Here is a 16,923-nt window from a genome sequence, read left to right on the forward strand (position 1 = left end):
ACTGAAGCAGTCAGGCTGGTTTCCTCTCCCCCGCTTGCCGAGGTCGCGTTCCTCCCGAAACCGCAAACGCAGGGGGAGAAGAACAAAGGCCATCCCGCGACACGGCGGCGCCACACAGCCCGGTGACGCGGTGAAGCTTGGTCGGGCCAAATGCCCGAGGGCTTCAGCCTGCCTGGCACAACAACATGCATTGTCCCGCTACCTTGAGCCAAGTTTCAAAGGCACACCAGTCTACTGCAACAAGTGGGAAGGAGTAACTGTTTACGTCATGTACAGGGAGGTACGGAAAAGAAATCACGTAAATTTCGTATTGTTTCTTCTAAATAAATCGTTCATTTTCGACATCGAGGTTTTTATAGATTTCTGAATTAAAAGACAAACGTTTATGAGCAGTTTGCACAATGTGAGAGTGCATTAGCTTTTCGAGAAGTCGAAAACCGCCCGTTAACAATACGAAGAACCCAAATAAAGAAGCGCTCGTCCTTACGATTGTGTGATGTCAAACTTATACCGCTCTTTAACCTTTGTGAGCGTATAGGTGTTTGAATTTAACTCTACGTGGCAGTAAGTTTTGAACACAAATTTTTAATCATGATTGTCCTTTTCATTTGGAAGAGTTAAAATTGGATTTAAATTTGGGGCGCTCAGAAATTAGACGGGGTTTAACACCGTTTATACCGATTAAGACGCGCGAGAGCACTGTTTGGAACGATTTTTTCATAGGGTTTCTTAGTAATTTTGCACCCAGAAACTGGCTAGCAAGGTTTCAGTATGTCTTTGTAAAAAATATGAAGTGATTAAGATGCCCGACCATTGTGTCGGAGTACCCGGGTTCGAACCGGACCGCCTGCGGCTGCGTTTCGATGGAGGCGAAGCGAAAAGGGGTCGTCGATGTCTAGTGCGATATCAGTGCAGATAAAATATCCCCAGGTGGTCGTAATTACTCAGTAGCCCCAAAATGTGGCCCCTCTTTCTCTCTTCCTCTTTCACTCCTACCTTCATCCCTTCCCTTACAGCGCGGTTGAGGTGTCCGCAGTAAAACCTGTGACCGATAATGCGCCTTCCCTTTCTTGTAAACCAATCTTTGAAATTATTATTATTATTATTATTATTATTATTATTATTATTATTATTATTATTATTATTATTATTATTATTATTATTATTATTATTATTATTATTATTATTATTATTATTATTATTATTATTATTATTATTATTATTATTATTTTATTTGCATGACAGGAAAAGCGTCTCTGCGGCGTTAAAATGAAGTGAAAAATGGTTTATGTCGTGTTTGATGAGTACGCAAATTATGTTGCGACATAAATAAGTGATGATAAGAAGTGCCCTTAATTCAGAAGGAGAAAGGGTCCAGCGATGCGGGATGACTTTAAAAGGGATGATGTCACACTATAGTCACCTGACAAAGTGTCACTTAATTAAAGATGACTTGCAAAAGGTGATGACGTCACACTGGGGTCACTTGACAAAGTGTAACGTGTTTCAAAATGAACATAGCACCGAAGTCACGTTACCCAAGATGACTTGCAAGAAACGGAGAGTTATGCCGGCGCTACGAGACAACGTATGTCACTTGAGGATGACTTACAGGGGAATGATGTCAAACTGAGTCCCGTTGTTCAAGGTAACTTACAAAAACGTGGTGACTTTCGAGTCAGACGGAACATCATTATAAGGGTGAAGTAATTTAGTATCAGCAGCAGTAATTTCGTAGGGCTTCCTCCACTGAAACGCATGAAAACTTCAGAAGAGATGCGTGTACACCATTTCTACTTACTGGTTCAATAATTTGGCCTCACCCAAACGGGCAGGGCCTCACAAAAATTCTTGGATTCGCTCACTGTCCCTCCCCACGGTAATCGTTAGTAAAAGGCGAAAGAAAATGTTTTATTACACCCGAAGGTGACATGTCAAGTACAGCAGTACAAAGCAGACCCATTCACACCATGACATGGGATCAATACAATTATGTGAAAACATGACAGGATGCTGGATGACAACAAGAGGACAACACCCTCCAAATCAAAATTGGCTGTAAGCATGAATATTGTTAACAAATGACAACCAAATGAGCAAATCATCACTTTGCACATACCCAAAAGTTACGACAGACAACAAAAGAGACCTAACCATATAAGTTACACAACTGCTAGTGTAGGTCCGAGCTAGCCGTTATGTTACATCAAAAAGATCTTCAAACAGTTAAAAGCACTCTGTTTTTAGATATATGAAAATATCGTGTTGACCATTGACGGAGGAACTCTTGTTCCCCCAAAACAAACAGCCGTTCCTCTAAATGAGCATGAATGATTGTACGCAATTTGCGCAACCTGGGAAACATTGCTCTGTTTTGTCTTCTCGACCTCTCGGACACATTACGGAAATGCCACAGTACATACATCACTGTATAGTACACCAAGTATTCAAATTTATTCCGTTATCTCGGGGCATGTGTAGGAAACACACCGAAAACCTTCCCAACAAACTTCCACATAGTAGACGCGATTACACATTCTTTTATAGGATGATTATTAGTCTCTACTTGAGCACAGTTTATGCATTTATTATTTGGCACCATGCCCCATCTATTCAGCCTGTCCCTGGTTGGCAAGATGCCCCACGAGTACTGCCAGTAGACATCTCTGACAGTCGATGGCAAGTCACGCGAAGAAACAGGTTTCCAATTGTGTGATGGACTTGGCAAAGAGTTCAAAGGCGGGGCCGACATACACATGGTTTCACACAGCCTGGATACTGGTGCTGAGCGCCACAACACATTCGGGAGCGCTTCAAGTTGTGTATACATACGTGCTGCTGCAGCATACTGGAACTCTGGCACAACAGCTGTTGGTGCTAAGTTACCTAAACCTCGAGGCACTAGAGTGCGCTTGCAATGGCCTAACCAGGGGTGATAAGAGAGTGTTGGTTGGAGCCTTCCCAGGGAGAACAATGAGGGCAGTACTAAAAGAGAGTAAAAATAGGCTGTTGAAGAATTCCGCAGAGCGCAGTATGGTAATAGTAGCCGCGGGTATAAACGATGTCCTAAACGGTGACGCTGCAGGAGTGGTGGAAAGTTTAGCTAAGGGAGTTGACGAGATCAGGGAGATAGCACAGCAGACGCAGATAGTTGTATACACAGTACCAGAAGTGCTAGGATTGAACGGAAAGATGGAAAAGGACGTGGTGACAGTTAATCAGGACATAGAAAGTTAAGCCTGGAGAAGCGTTTCGAAGTGGTTGAAGTAAACAGGGAGGTACATAAAGCAGGTTTTGGTAGGGCTTTTCAGCGAGATGGCATTCATTTTAACAGAAGGGTCGGAGCAGAGATCGGCTGGCGCTTGGCAGGCAGGGCTGTAGCTTTTTTAGGGGGTCCGCGAGGACTCCGAGCACAGAGGTAGTTAGAAGTGAAGCAGAAGAAAGCGTAATAATGGAGGCTGAGCCCCCAAAAATGGCAAAGAGTAGGTCGAGAAAGAAAAGTACAAAAAAGAAATTTAACACTAGGATTAGCTACATAAACATGCAAGGAGGTAGAAAAAGAGCGAAATGGCTAGAGATAGAACAGCAGTTGAAGGATGACAAAATAGGTGTGTACGCTCTTTGCGAGACTCATCTCAGGGATCTAGAAGATCCGCCGTTTATAGAAGGCTACGTCTTGGAAGGGTGCAACAGAACGAGAACGGAAAGAAAGGGTGGAGGGGTAGGTATGTTGATACACCAGGGAACAAATTGGCAAAGAATTAAATCATCTTGTAAAGAACATATCTGGGTTTCAGGAACCATTGCCGGCATAAGGACATGGCTAGGGGTAGTTTATTTAGGAACAGGACATCAATGCAGGCAAGAAAACAGGGATCTTGTTGAATGTCTCAGTGACGATATAAGCCAGTTTGGAAAAGGGGCCAATATTATTCTGCTGGGGGACATGAACGGCCACATCGACGATCTGGATGGATACAAGGATTGTAACGGGAAGCTAATGCTAGATTTCTGCGAGCGACACGATCTAGTTATAGTAAATAGTGAAACAAAATGTGAAGGCCAAATCACGTGGGAATTCCGCAACAGGCAGACAACCATTGACTATTGTCTAATGTCGCAGGAAATTTATAGCAAGGTCACAAAAATGGAAATAGACGAAGAAGGGGAGTGTAGTCTGGGAAGTGATCATAAACGTATTAGTCTGCAGATGGGGCCCTTGATGAAAAGAGAAATGGAACTTAGACAAAACGTAAACGCAAAATTAAACGACGATCAAATAGCGCGGATAGCAGCAGACATAGAGGAAGCAATAGAGAAAAGCCCCATGGAAGACTGGGATTATGAACAGGTAGAACTACTCATAAGGAGTAAAATTCAGGAGGTTAAAGTAGCAAACCGTTGGAATGGAAAGAGGAAGCCACGGAGCTGGTGGAATAAGGAAATCAGGGAAGCTATTGAACAACGACGGGCTGCTTCAAGGGAACACCGAATGGCAAAGAAAGCACAGGTATCTCAGGAGGAAATCGACCAAAAATGGGAATCATATCGACAAAAGAAGCTTCAAGTGCAGGCCCTCGTCCACAGTAAAATAAGACAGTCCACCGACCGCTGGATGGCTGATATACACAATGCCTCTAGAGGCGGAGCAAGAAAATTCTGGAACCATATAAGCTGGCTAGGGAAGAAGAATCAAAGAAAGCAAGATCGGATTCAAGATAACGAGGGAAATTGTTTACAGGGAGACAACGCAGTGAACTACATTACATCAGTTATAGCCGAGTCATTTATGAGCGACGATAGGGTAATCTCCGCAAATCAGGAAGCAACACAAGGTAGCAGAATATAAACCACCTTAGAACTGATCAATCTAAACTTGAAAAAGGCAGAAAAAAATATTCCTAAAAACACATCGACAGATATAGATGGAATTCCGATCAAGCTGATTAATGAACTCGGTCCAAAAAGTAAGGAAACGTTGTTAAAAGCGTTGGAAACATTACGAATAAGCAAATTCCGGACAGCTGGCGGCAGAGTAAAATGAATTTGATTTATAAAGGGAAAGGAGAAAGGATGCACATAAAATCCTACAGGCCGATTACCATAACATCTGTAATGTACAGGTTAGCAATGCAGGCGGTGAAATTAAAGGTGCAAGCATGGGTTGAAAGTAACAAGATACTCGGAGAACTTAAGAACGGCTTTAGAAATGGTAGGCGCTTAGATGATAGCCTGTTCGTGCTTACCCAATGCATCGAAATATCTGGAGTGGAAAATAGACCTTTGTATCTGGCCTTCCTGGACATAAACGGGGCGTGCGACAACGTAAGCAGGGAACTCCTGTGGAACATATTAAAAGAAGAAGGTATCGGTTATGGGATAATAGAGTTCCTACAGGAAATATACCGGGATAACAAAGTAGAAATTACGTGGGAAGGGATAAGAAGTACGGAGGATGTCAAAGTATTCAAAGGATTAAGACAAGGCTGTCCTCTATCACCGGTGCTGTTCATGCTTTATATGATAAACCTGGAACGGAGGATACAAGACAGTAACCTAGGTTTTAACCTGTCATATAGATTAGGTGGAAAGGCGGTAGAGCAGCGCCTCCCCAATTTGATGTATGCAGACGATATTGTGCTGCTAGCTGAGAGCCTGGAAGAATTGCAAACTCTAGTTAAGTATTGCGGAGACGAAGGGGACGCTCTAGGCTTCAGTTTCAGCGCGGTTAAGTCGGGTCTGGTGATTTTCAACGGCTCAACTGATCAGGGTCTTAAAATACAAGGCCTTGAAATAACTAGAGTAGCAGAATATAAATATTTGGGGGTATGGGTAAGCGAAGGATTGGCATACATTGGAAAGCATGAGCAATCACTTAAGGCCAAAGGGCGAAGGAATGCCGGGATAATGAAGCATAAGGCATTGTGGGGTACAATAGGTATGAGGGTTTGAGGGGTATTTGGAAAGGAATTATGGTGCCCGGACTTACTTTAGGAAATGCGGTTTTGTGCCTAAAATCAGAGGTACAGTCGACATTAGAAACAAATCAGAGATCCGTTGGACTATTAGCACTAGGTGCCCACGGAAAAACTACAAATGAGGCGGTGCAGGGAGATATGGGCTGGGCATCTTTCGAAGTACGGGAAGCTCAGAGTAAAATATTATATGAGGAACGCCTGAGGAAATTGGACAGTAAGAGATGGGCAGCTAAGGTATTTAAATACCTGTACCTAAAAAGCGTTGACTCACAATGGAGGAAAAGAACTAGGAAACTAACTAGTAAGTATGCTAGTAACAAGGACGGAGAAATAAAGAGCATTAAGCAACAGGTGAAAAACACAGAAGGTAAAAATTGGATAAATTCGATGGAAAAAAAAAAAACAAAGTGTGGAATTATACCGAAAGTGGAAAATGCAGATCAGGAAGGAAGCTTTCCTTGATAACTCAAGAGGCAGTGCCCTACTTTTTGAAGCTAGATCAGGGTGCCTTAGAACACGCAGCTACAAAAAGAAATTTAACAATGGAGATGACGCATGTGCTGTATGTGGAAACTCCAGTGAAACAATTGACCATATTATACACGAATGCAATGGTATCCATCCGGAAGTTGATGCAGGCGCAATCACTGTTCCTGAAGCTCTGGGGTTTAGAGATAACAGTGGCCGGGTGAATAAACCGGCGGTGGAAACTAGCAAAAAACGGCTGGAAGATTGGTGGCTTAAAAGCAGAGAAGTGAGATAATGTTAGTAATGTAGGAGCAAAATTTAATAAATAGAATGCTGGTTTAGTTAACCCCTCTAAATCAATAATTAAGATATATGGAGAAAAACGAGCATGATAGCTTATGCTACCCCACCGTTTCAAAGGGGAGGTTCCTATATTCCATCCATCCATCCATCCATCCATCCAGTACAATAATGATACCCTTCCTTGATAAGACTCGTCTTCCAGAAGATCACAAGTGCACTTTGTACAGAGAATTCTGCTGAAAGTGACGACGCAAGGTAGGCTCCAGCCTCCCTTTGCCTTAGGAAGACGGAGGGACGTTTGTGTTACGTACTGCGATTTCCCAAACCAGGCGAAAGATTATTTTGTATATTGAGGAGAGACCAGAGCTTTCGATGGTATCTCGACGGCAACGTCCTAGGACGTCCTTCAAATGGGACTCCCTTCTAGGGCCGCTTGCGCTGTATGATCAAGACAAAGTTTGCTCCCTGCATAATGACCGAACGCCATAAGGTGCTTCGTAAACGAAGACAGTGTCAACGGCAAGCGTTCTGTTAATTCATTCAATTGCGCCGCATTTGCAAAAGACAGCAGCGCGAAATTAACTGCCACAGAACGTTGCATTAATCTCGGACCAGCAGCAGCATTACTGTGCTGCGGAGAAGCCGAAAGCGCATGGTGCACTCCTATTAAACGGGCGGCTGAAACTTATCGCGCGTGTCCGATAACGCGGCAGCGCCAGAATTCGTGCGAATCATTTTGGCTCGAGTGTTAGAACATGCTGTCTTATACCAGTACCTCGAGCCGAGTTTCAAAGTCGCATCATTCCACTTCAAAATGAAGACAGGGATACCCGTTCAAGTGACGTATAGAGGGGGATTGACATAACTTGTGTTACTATCTTAAACGAACTGTTTCCTTTAAGCCGCTTCTTATTAGAAAGTTCTGACATTAAAGTAAAAATATTTATAAACATCCTTGTCAATGTGGCATACCGACACTTTTGTGCAATATAGAACGTATTATATTTTGAAAAATTCGAAAGCCGCCCGCGAAGTTAAAAAAGAACTCAAATATAAAACCGCTCTTCGTTATGATAGCGGTATTCTCAAACCTGCCCTTATTGATTATTTGCAAATGATAAAGCGGTAAAGCCCTACATTTTGAGGAACATTTTAAAATAATTCCTGGTCTATGAATTTGAAATATTTAAAAGGTAACTTTAGCACTGTTCGTATGCATTGAAATTGTCGGTGCAAAAAGGTGACTATGCTTAACTCCGGTTAAGGCCGGTGATAGCGCTGTTTGGCATGGTTTTGCATGACATTGCTTGGTGATTTAGTACTGAGGGACTGCTTGGCGAGGTGTTAAAAGGCAGAAAGTAAAAAATGTACATAGTTTGTTCTTATCCAAAGAATGTACATTTTTACTTGGCGCCTTTTACAAACCAGAATGCTCTGTTTGTGGGGCTACGAGAGCCAACTTTGGCCACATTTTATATCTCTGCCGAGAATTCCAACCACCATCTCGCTGGAACCTCTCGGACAAAGAGTTGGGAGATCGCGGTCTCCAGCTCCGAAACGGCTTCACAAAGGCGGCTTGTAAAATGGGCTGGACAGGTCGCCGCACGTCATGGACGGTTGGCCACCACCCGGGATTAAGAGCCAGACCAACCCTCGGACGTAACTCCTTTGAAGGCTCATCAATGCAGTTTTCAGGACGAAAACCGGCGTATTCAGCATGGTATGGCCGATGGCATACAGTTTTCACCTACTTACCTGTGCATTGTTTGATGAGAAAGGGAAGGTGTCTGTTACACATCTCGGGGGTCACCTGAACCATGCCGTAATGGAAGGAAAGAAGGTGGGTTTGAATAATGAAATAATAATAATTGGTTCACAGGAAAGGAAAGGCGCAGTATCTGTTTACACTTGTTTCTGTGGACACCTGGAGCGCGCCGTGAGGGGAAGGGAGGAAGGTAGGAGTTAAAGTTGAAAGAGAGAAAGATGAGTCGTAGTGGAGGGTTACGGAGTAATTTCGACCACCTGGTGGTGGTGGTGGTGGTGGTTAGCATTTAATACAAAAGGAGAGGTTGCGTGGAGAGCCACCCCTAGTGGGCCACGATCCCCTTACAATACTAGGGGGAGTCCGTTATTCCGGGACTCCATTGGTCTGGGCCACCACACGAGCTCGCTGAACCAGCATTTGTTGTGCCGCTAGATTCAGGCAGCCGAGCAGGGCCGCCTCCCAGTCTTCTCGGGTAGTGGAAGGTGTTATGGGTAAAAGAGAAGGATTTAGCTGGCATGCCCACACCATGTGAAAGGTGTCAGCCACCTCTCCACAGAAAGGGCAGAGGACCGAAAAGGAAGGGTCGAAATGTTTTAGTACTGCCGAGCACAGTAGAGTCTAAGTAAGAGTAAAAAGTCTAAGTATTCTTTCGCCCACTTTCCCTAGCCCCTTGAGAGGAGCCGGGTACTCACGGTGCGAGTCCCGGTAATAGGCACAGATTTCTTGAAAGGTTAAGAGAGGACAAGTGTCCTGGTCCAGATCGGTTGGGTCTACGTCGGGGTCCCGGTGAGTGAGTGCGCGGGCGGCCGAGTTGGCGGCCACATTCTCTGGTAGGCCCTGGTGGCCTGGAATCCAAATGAGAAATCGGGTCTGGGGGTCCTCCTCCCGAACTGCTCTCCGAAGTATTATTTGTGCTGTAAGCGTTATCCAGCCCAGCTCATAATTTCGACAGGCCCCTCGCGAGTCGGATAGAACGAATTTAGATTGAGGGTGGGAGGCAGCCAGGGCGATTGCTACCTCCTCCGTGTGGGTTGCGCTAAGGGCCTTAAAAGTGAGGCCATCCACCCGTCTTTCCTCGTGAACGACTGCAGCAGTGTACCATCCTCCCCTGGAATGGTGCGGGCCCGCAACATCTACATAGAAAACATTGTGTTTAGAGCCATGATGACGGTGCAGGGCATTTGCCCGCGCCTGACGCCGTCTATTGTGGTCTTCTCTGTCCATTTTGGTAGGAAGGAGTCGAACACGGAGGGCGCCTCTCCATAGCTCTGGCACTCGTACCCTTTCCTCAATGTGATGGTTGGGTTGTATATGTAGCCGGTCCAAAGGCGACGACCGAACACGGTCTGGGCAAGACGCGTGTATTGATTAGTGAGGTGCGCCTCGCGTAGCTCCCGATAGGTGTTCACCACTCCCAATGCAAGGAGCCTCGCATGGGAGGTAGAGATCGGGAGGTCGAGCGCCTCTCCGAATACCCATAATCGAACCTGACCGCCGGGAGCTGTGTTTCGATGGAGGCAAATAACGGAGGCGTCCATGTGCTGTGCAATGTCAGTGCACGTTAAAGATCCGCACGTGGTCGAATTTTCTGGAGCCCTCCACTACGGTGTTCTTTGGGGCGTTACACCCCAAAAACCAAACCAATCAACTTGAAACCCCCTGCTGAGTGGTCACTCCACCAGACTCTGAAAAAGAGGATGACAATTAAGTGACCGCCACGAGGGTTGAGGGGAGCACGAAGGAATTTTTTTTTTTTGTTTACATGAACTTCCACTTCGGCTTTAGTTGAACATTTGTCTGCTGCAATGCTACGAAGCCTCTATACTTCACTATTTTCAGATATAGCTATCTCCTAGGATTTTTTTCCGTAGCGTCTACATAACTGCTGACGCTTCGACTGCTTCAAATGCTTTCTCGTAATCTATGAAGGAGACATACGGTTAGATTATATTCTGTTTATCACCTAGATTATCTCACTACAGAAGTGCGTGGGTGATTTTCAGTGTTCTGAACGCAGAAGAAACGCAACACACACACACTCGAAAACAAAAAATAAAGTTGGAATGTTTCTGAGAACGATGCCGTATTTTTCATCTCATGAGGATATGCATGCATTCATAAGTGAGCAAAATATATATCTCGTGCGGTGCCTTTGAACACCTCCTATCTTACTTGTGCTTTTCTGTGCGCGAAATTAAAACTTTTTTTTTTCGCAACGCTGTTGGTATAGAACTAATTGCAAGGTAACTATTACACGAGACAAGTGCCTTTAGCATAAGGTTCTATTGCCTTCGCATCATTAGAAAAGGAGAGACAGATATTGGAGGTATGTTTTACTGCAGCCATTGCTTCGGGGGACGTAGTTACTGTGACGCGCCTATATTTTTCTAATGGGTTCTGTTCCACCATTTATTCTTCCTCCCTTATCTCCCCCTGGCAGTGCAAGTGAGGCAATCATTTTTTTTTTTCTTCGCGGTATGAACGGACGGACGGAAATGTCAAAAAAAAAAGATTCGGTGGAGAAAAGCGCGGCGAAAATACAGCCGTTAGATTAATTCCTGCTTTAAAATGCCTCTTACAGATGAATGTACGCCACCAACTAGAAGTAATCGAATACCAACGAAAAAAAAAAAAAACTTAAGGAACTGCTTCGGAATTGTTTTAATAAGCTGTCCTGGCGCAAGTTTATAAGGGTTCGGTTCCGCCATTGCTTGCTTCTCGAAGCGTCACCCACCACCACCGCGCCGTTCAACGCCGTCCGTGAAAGCGAGCATCATTATTAAGTGGCCCCGACAGCGACGGCCGCTTCGAGTTTAACGCAAAGGACATTCTCACGCACGGCGCGCACGCATGTTCGACGTCTGTCGAAGCACTCAAGGCTTATCGACGCCTGCGCACAGGTATGCATATGCACCTGCGTGCGTATGCCCTCTTTCCGCGCCCCGTGAGCGCGTGCGGCGCGTCCCGTGGTATGCGTGTCGCTGCAAGACCCAGCACAGGCACGCATAAGCGTTGGCCTGTCCTGAGACAATGGAGCCGCCTTTCCGGCTGCATGGCCCTAACGAGCGTTTCGAGAGATCATTTTCGTGCCGGTCGGTATGCGCCCCCGCAGCTATCGCATCTGATATGGACGGAAAGGCGCTAGATGTGTTAGGACGAGTGAATAGCATTATTCGTCCCCATTTGAAGCTGTCATTTTTCTTTTGTTTTACGCCGATGGCCGTGTTGGGCACTTTGTCCGAAGCAACCATGTCGGCGACCTTGACACGTATGCGTCGCCGTTATATTATAGAACTTTCAACTGTCGCGCGTTTACCGATGTTCACTAGCTCTAAAGGAACGCTGAGGAGAATCCCGCGTAAATGTTTTCGTGGGAAAACATTGATTCCGTAACTCAAAATGGGCGCGCCTATTTTTTTCCAGCAGCAAAAGACTCATTCGGATCTCATAAAATTTCATTCCGTAATTTTCCTGTCATATTATGATTCAATCTAGTGACGTAAATACGCCGAAGAGCACTCCGCGATCACCGTGTCAGAGTGAATAGAGGTGCGGAGTACAGCCTCTCAGATCCGAGAGGAGGAGGAGGAAAAACTTTATTTAGTCCTATATTATTTGGCGGTTTTTGGACGTCTTCAGAGATGTCTGCTTGTTGTATCCACAAGAGTCTTCTCCGTCGACTTCGTCCACTTTTTACAATGGTCGGTTGCCCTCAGTCCAGGGCTCCGCTGGCTGCTGCCGCCCGTTGGGCTCGCTGTACCAGACCTTTCTGGTCTTCGCAGCGGTCGCTGGACAGCAGAGTCTCCCATTGCTCCGCACTCGGGTTTCGAATTTTGGGGACCACATCTATGTTTTGACATGCCCATGTGATGTGATACAGTGTTGGTTTTTCATAGCACCACGGACATCTGTCAGCGTATAAGGTAGGGTGCATTTTGTTTAGTATGTGTAGGTTTCGGTATGAACCCGTCTGTAATTGTCTCCATATGACAGTTTCCTCTCTGGTGAGAGAACTGTGCGGTGGGGGATATCGCATTCTTCTTCCTCTATAGTTTTCTAGTATGGCCGAGTATGCCTTGGGTGCTGGCAAAAGTTCCGCGGACCCGTCGGATGCTCGGAAAGTAGTGTATGCTCGAGCTATCCTGTCAGCCTCTTGGTTCCCTGCCACCCCCATGTGCCCCGGTACCCATATAATTTTGTGTCTGGTCTTGTTTTCTTCGTGGTTTTTAAATCTGTCGCTCGCTTCGAGGAGTATACGAAGCGCGTGACGACCAATCCTACCATTCATGAAATTTCGACAGGCTGTTTGAGAGTCCGTGAGTATCGTTAGCGACCGCCCAGCTCTATAGCCCTCCGCCACCGCTAGAGAAATGGCTACTTCCTCGGCCTCTGCTGCTGTGCAGTGTCGGATAGAGGCGCTGGTCACTTCGCGTAGAGACGAATTGACCACCGTGGCCACTGCAATTTTGTTCTGTCCTCCTCTCGAGGACGCGTCTGCATACACAGTCGTGTCTTCAGGAGCGTATGTTTTTTGAATAAAATTGGCCCTTGCTTCTCTTCTACCTTGGTGGAGGTTAGGGTCCATGTTTCTCGGGATTGGAGCTACCTTGAGGGACTTGCGAAGTTCGTCGGGGATCGTTACCGTCCTCGCTATTTCTCGCATCTGCTCACAGTATCCGAGTCTCTGTAAAAGCGCTCTTCCAGTCGTTGTCTGCAGCAGCCTGAGTTTTTGCGACTCAAGCTGCGCCTCGCGTAGTTCTTCGAATGTGTTTTGCAATCCAAGCGCCATGAGCTTTTCTGTAGACGTGTTGCGCGGTAATCGGAGCGCCGTCTTATACGCTTTGCGTAGCAGGGCATCAGCTTGTTGTATTTCACTCTTGTTGAGGCACTGGTAGGGCAGGCTGTACATAATTCGGCTCACTACCAGGTTTCTAACTAGTTTTAGTGTGTCCTCTTCGCGCATGCCATGCCGCCTGTTGGTGATGCGGGTGATCATGCGTGTCACTTGTAGCGTTGTAGTTTTGAGCATGGTAAAAGTGTTACTACTGCGTTGGTTCGATTGAACCCACATACCTAATATTCTTATTTTTGTCTTTTCAGGGATGGGCATTCCTTCCAGGTAGATGTTGAGTTTCAGGCTCTCACTGGTTGGGACGGTCCGGTTTTGTTTGCCTCTCCACACTCGAAGCAGTTCCGATTTCTCGGTCGAGCATGCGAGTCCTCTTTCTCCGAGATATTTCTGTACACAGGAGGCCGCTTCCTGTAGTTTTCCTTCCTTCTCCCCGAGGGAACCGGTGTTCGTCCAGACTGTTATGTCGTCTGCATACATGGCGTGCCTGATGCCTTCGATCTTCTCTAGTTTTTGTGCTAGACCTATCATAGCTATATTGAAGAGGATAGGTGAGATGACTGATCCTTGTGGTGTTCCTTTGTTTGGCGCGTGAATTTTGTTCGATCGAAGGTCTCCCATGCCGATGGTGGCAGTTCTATCTGACAGGAAGGCTTTGACGTACCCGTGGATTCTGCGTCCGCAGTTCAGGTCGTCTAGACCTCTAAGGATCGCTTCGTGACTGACGTTATCAAATGCTCCCTTGATGTCAAGGGCCATTATGACATTTTCACCTGTTCGGGGTACGTTGCGGAGCACATCTTCTTGTATTTGAAGCAGCACGTCCTGCGTCGAGAGTTTTGCTCTGAAGCCGAACATGGTATGGGGTACATGTTCATTATCTTCCATGAAATTTTGCAGTCTTTGCAGCACCACCCGCTCGTAAAGCTTGCCGAGGCACGACGTGAGCGATATGGGCCTGAGATTTTCAATTTGGAGCTGTTTGCCAGGTTTAGGTATCATAATTACTTCGGCGTGTTTCCACTCTTCGGGAACCGTCTCCGCCTCCCAGTGTTTGTTTAGAAAACTTACGAGCTCTTGTATGAGGTCGTCACTCAGGTTTCGGATCAGGGCATTGTCGATTCTGTCGGCTCCTGCTGCCGTGTTTCTGGTCGTATTCCTTATGGCCGCATAAACTTCTTCCACAGTTATTGGGCGGTCGAGTCTCTCGTTTTCGGCTCCGCGATAGTTTCCTTGGTATCGTGAGGGGTTGCGATCACCGAAACATTTTTTTCGTGCCTTCTCTAAAAGGTCGGTGTCCGAGCCCTTGAAGGAGTGGATGAATCTGTGGATGCTTTTATTGTTTTCTGATTTTGTTTTGGTCGGATCGATTAGTGCTCTTAGGAGATTCCAGGTTCTGGCCGTACCTAAGGTTCCCTTAAGCGAGTCGCTGAATTGTTCCCAATTTTGTCTCGCGAGTTGCGCTGCGTATTCTTCAGCTTTTGCCGTAACTTCTGCTATCTTTAGTTTTAGTTTCCTGTTGTGTTTTTGCTTCCGCCATCTTTTGGTGAGACAGCGTCTGGCTTCCCATAGTCGCAGAAGGTGCCCGTCTACTTCGGGCGTTGTTGTTGTTCGTCTTACACTTTTTGTGCATTTGTCTCGCGTTTCTGTCAACATGCCGCTCCAGTCTTCTAGTGATTGAATGCCGCCTTCAGATTTTTTGCAAGCCCCGCGGAACGCGTTCCAGTCCGTGAGTTTTGCTTGTCCGATCCGGCATCTTACCCTTTCCGATGCTATTCGCGTCCGGAGGATAAAATGATCGCTACCTAGGTTTTCCATCATGTTTTCCCACTGTGACTCCTTGCTCTTCCTTACGAACGTGAGGTCCGGGCAAGTGTCCGTGCTCACACTATTACCGATTCTCGTTGGGGTCGCGGGATCTGTGATTAGCTTACAGCCAAAATATTCGGCTACGTCCGCTAATGTTCTTCCCTTGATATCTTGTTTCCGGTATCCCCAACTCGTGTCCATGGCGTTGAAATCTCCCACGATAATGAGTGCATTTTCTTTGGCCAGCTTGTGCGCTCCGTGGAAGAGTTCGAAGAATTTGGCTTTTCTTTGTCTTGGCGGGCTGTACACGTTTAGTACGAATGTGCTCCTTTCCTTTCGCTTTTTCGGAATGATTTCGACAAGCGCGTGCTCGATGTCCGTGTCGGCGATGGTATCGTGCCTGATTGCGGTGATGGCTTTGATGACTAGAACGGCTGCTTTACCTCCGTTTTGGCTCTCGTAAACATCGTACCCCTGTAGAGAGGGCCTGGTTCCAGTCTCTTGGAGCGCAATCACATCGGGGGGTGTGAGCTGTGTGTTTATGTATTGTTTTAGTAGGGCCTGTTTTTTGCGGTAGCCTCTGCAGTTCCATTGCCAAATTTCTAAGTTTTCTTGGTCTTGCTGACGCGTCTTGGTCATGTTTACGTGTTCGTGCTATTGCCTTGTTCGACAGCGAACGCCGTTAACGCTGGACGGTTGTACGCTCTTTCCCTAATGTTTTCGTTATGTCTTTGCTTTCGAAAAGCACTTTTGATTTCTGAGATCTGCCCCTGAAATTGTGCTTGCATCTGTTGCATTTGAGATTGGATTTGCCGCATCATATCCTGCATCATCTGCTGCATCATCTGTTGCATTCGTGATTCAAGTTCTCCATTGTTGGATGCTTGTGGCTGTTTTGGAAAGGCTCTAGTGATTTCAAGCTCCCGCTGTTGTGCCTTTAGTGTTTTTGTTAGTTCCTCGACCTTGCGTTCGAGCTCATTTTGTTTGAGTCGAGCGAGTTCAAGCTCGCGTCTGAGTGCATCACTGCTCGCGTCTTTAGCTTCTTTGACAGGAATATTTTTGTTGTTTGTATTGTTTGTGTTACTATTTTCTACCGAGTGCGGATCAATGGTAGATGCCCAGCTTACCTTGCTGCCGCCTTTCTGGGAAAGCTTCGTTTTCTGCTTTTCTTCTTTGTTCCCCTCCTGTGAACCGGCCGGCGACAGAGGTGGGAAGGAATTGGACCTTGATCGGCTCCTTGAGGTCTCTCCTTCTGAGCTGAACCATCGCTTGCGTGGTCGCCCGCGTTGGCCACTGCGCCCTCTTTCCCCGCTGGGCTTTGGTCTTGCTTTTTTCAGTCTCTCGGGGCACTCTTTGGATCCGGTGCGATGTGCCTCACCGCATATTAGGCACTTGAGCTCACACACATGGTCTTTCGTCGGATTTTTATCTCCGCACAGTCCGCACACAATAATGTCCGGTGTGGGGCACACGTCGGAGCGGTGTCCTTGCTGGAAACAGACGTAGCACACTTGCCTCGTGGGGCGGTACTGGTAGCACGGTAGTTCACCTCCGTAGTATATTACGAATTTCGGCAAGATCGGGCCGTCGAACGTGATCACGGCGGTCTTGGATTTTCCAAGCATCCTTGCCTGGAGAATGGTTACTCCTTGAGTTCTGACTCGTAGGTGTGCTTTCAGCTCTTCGGGAGACGTACCTGGGTCAACACCGTGAATTACGCCGCGAAAGACGTCCTCCGGAGCTGCCACGTA

Source organism: Amblyomma maculatum, chromosome 3 (genome assembly GCF_055883805.1).
Source record: "Amblyomma maculatum isolate TAMU_Amacu chromosome 3, ASM5588380v1, whole genome shotgun sequence".
NCBI lineage: Eukaryota > Metazoa > Arthropoda > Arachnida > Ixodida > Ixodidae > Amblyomma > Amblyomma maculatum.